The sequence below is a fragment of the Populus euphratica genome, unplaced genomic scaffold (genome assembly GCF_000495115.2).
Source record: "Populus euphratica unplaced genomic scaffold, PopEup_1.0 scaffold183.1, whole genome shotgun sequence".
Classification (NCBI taxonomy): Eukaryota; Viridiplantae; Streptophyta; class Magnoliopsida; order Malpighiales; family Salicaceae; genus Populus; species Populus euphratica.
Genome location: NW_011500064.1, coordinates 435554 through 439006, shown reverse-complemented (window position 1 = coordinate 439006; position 3453 = coordinate 435554).

The following is a 3453-nucleotide window of genomic DNA, read 5'->3' as shown; positions in this document are numbered from 1 at the left end:
TATATTGACGACTTCAATAATTCCAAACTGACGGGAATTTCTTCAGATGGTTTACTTGAGTTGTTTTGTATTTATATAGTTAATTAAATACTCATATCTAGGTTAAAGCTGAAAGAGGCGGCCTAAATTTTATATTTAAGCAATATTTCTTCAATATTTATTAATCTTTTCTATATATATATATATATATATATATATATATAGGCTGAGAGAGTTGAAGAAAAGCCACCGGACAGGATGACAATAGATAGGGCCTAAATCATTAGCAAATGGTCAAATGAAGCGCCCCCCCATGCAGATCGTATAATAACTTGACAAAATCTGAAAAAAAAAACAATTTGAAAAATCTAGAAGGTTTAAATAAATATAAGTTGAAAAATCTAGAAGGTATTCCTTTTCTCTTTTGAGAGAATTGAAAAAAGACTTCTAAGTTGCATCATTTTTAAGAATAATTGTGGATGGACGACTGCGTACTGTATAAATAAATAAATAAAAGATATAGCTTAAATTAGTTTTCAATCTACAGCCCGAATCTCAATTAAATACCTAAGAATTTTGTTGTGTTCTAAAGTTTTCGAAATTTCTCAATTAATTGTTTCAACCATTTTTTACAATAATTTATTAAAATATTAATATTTTAAAAATGACAATTTACTATCCATTTATCATATTTTTCATTTATGATGTCATTTATTTTATATGGAAAATAATAAAAAGAATTATCATAATATGCTCTTAATGTCCTATTTTATGGTAGAATTAGTGATGTTCAATTTTTAATTTAAGTAACTATTGATGTGCTTGTATATTTTTTTAAATCAAAGGATCGAATTGAAATAATGAGAAGTGTTGATTTAATTTGCAAGTGCATGAATCATAACAAGTAATAAAATAATAAATAGAGTATTTTTCCATGATAATTTATAAAAATTACTTCTAATTATAAAAATTCTTTAATTTATAATCTATTTGAGGAATCGAATGAGATAGTTTACGAAACAAAAATTAATGATTAAAAACAAACAACCAACTGATAAAATATTATTAAATTTAATTCTACTGATTCTAGGATTCCTGACTTACTATAACTATTTTTATTTGAACTTTCTTAATTAAATTAATTATTTCTAACTTTAACAATCAGGTTTTTCTAATTTAAACAGTATTCTCTCTTGAGTATCAATGAATTATTTCGACAAACAAACTTTATATATTTTATGAAATTTCTGAACTTGTCAAAATTTATTAAGAATCGTAAAACCTTTAACTATTATAAAATTTCATAGGATATCTCTATCCTATAGATTTGTTACGGTGTTTCAAACACTGTCTAAAAATATCAGAATAAAAATCTACTCCATGGTTAAATTAAAAATAAATAAATTTGATATGATGAACATCACTTAAAAGCAAAGAATTACAACAAAATAGCTAGATGTCTTCCAATCTACTCTGATTTTTTACCCCTGTTTTTCTCTGTTTTTGACTCTCATTTTGTCATGTCTCTTCTCTTCTTTTTAGTGTATTGAAGGGTCTCTCTTTGTTTGTTTTCGTTTCCTAATTGATCCTCCCTTTCTCTCTTATACTCTTGTATTTTTATCTCTTGCTGAATTAAGAAAGTTTCCTTCCTTGTTTTGTATTCCTTCCTATTCTGATATTATTAGCTAGATTTGAGATAGAAAACATGCAAATTCAAAGATTTTTATTTATGGAAATATTATAGAAAATCAAATCTACTTTCTAGCAACTCTAATCCTGTAATTTTTGAATCTTTGAGACTTGAGCTATGGACCATAGCCCAAGATAGCATTTTGGAATGCAGGAATTTCAATTCCCAATCAATCCTTATTTTTCGACTCACTCTTGAGGCTTCAAAAAAAAAAAAAGTTTTATGCCCTTTATATGTTTTGTAGATCTTCATCTTAGATTTTGAAAATAATGATGAACACTTACAACTGAATTGTATAACTTCCTTTGCAACCCAAAATTAATTAGTGTATGACTTTATTGTTGGATTCTACCTACTCACTAATTAATCTAGTATCTAAAAACACATTAATTTCTCACAAGGTCAATAGTTCAAAAAAAAATTCAAAATTTTAATTAATTTATGCAACACATCCAAAATACTTCAAAATCAAGTATAAATAGTGAAAAACAAACATGCTATAAATTTCCTTATCAAGAACATAATTAAATTGCTTGTTTATTTTGGATCAAAATGTATTTGTATGTTTGCGCATATGTAATGAGTGTATCATTTTCACACTTCATTTCATACTATCGGTTTAGATTATATTGATGCAAATTACCAACTAATCTAACGATGATGATAGATAAAATTATAAAATAAAAAATAAAAATAACAAAAGCTAACTTAATTCAATTTTTAGAACTTCTGATACTAATCATAAAACCCGATAACAACATAAAAAAAATTCAATTTAATATAGATTGTGATTGATTAAAAAATCTATATTAAAAGTAGTCAAGACTTGTTTGAATGTATTTAAACCATACACTTGTCCAACAAGATATATATGATAAATCATAATATAATACCCAATGGATCTCGTTGATAAATCATAATATAATACCCAATGGATCTCGTTGATAAATCATAATATAATACCCAATGGATCTTGTTCTTTCTTATACCATGTTGTATAATATTGCTATCCAATTTTTTATTCATATTTTTAATAAATTTTTTAAAAAATAAAAAATAGTGAGAAAAAAAAAAGGAAAAACCCAAGAAATGTATTTTTGATATATTTGCATCGTTTTTAACATTTTCAACATCATTTTAAACGCATTCAACTTTTAACATGCAAATTTTATGGTAGTGGATTTTTCTTGTTAAGTCGACGTTGATATTGTCTTCTTTTAAAAATACAAAAAAAAATAATAAGAGATAATCAAAATTAACAAAAACAAAAATAAAGAGTTGAGGGACCAATTGTGATTTTGGTCAAGCAACACTTCTTCTATAAAAACCAAGCTACAGTGGAAAAGGTAAAAAAAAAAAGAAGAAGAAGAAAAAAGATGGACCTGGAAAAGGAGATTTTGGGGGAAAACAAAAGAAAACAAATTATGTATAAAGAAAACCTTCGATACATCGATTGAAAGTAAACGCTTCACGTCATGGTGATTTTTATTATGTATTTTGCAAACAATACAATAACATGAACTATTGAAAAGAACTACTTCAATACAATTAACCAAATGTCCACAAAATCAAATACTATTAAAGTAATAGAAGATATACTTCAGTACTCTCGAGTTTTCTTGCCAGTAACAAGGATGGAAAATTTAGCCAAAGGAAGAAGAAAACGCAATAACCACACTGCCAAAGACAACCAAGAAAAAGGACACACACACACACGTGGGAATTTTCATATTTAGGCATCTGGATTTGCCAAGAAGTAGGCTTCAACAGCCTTGAACAAGCCT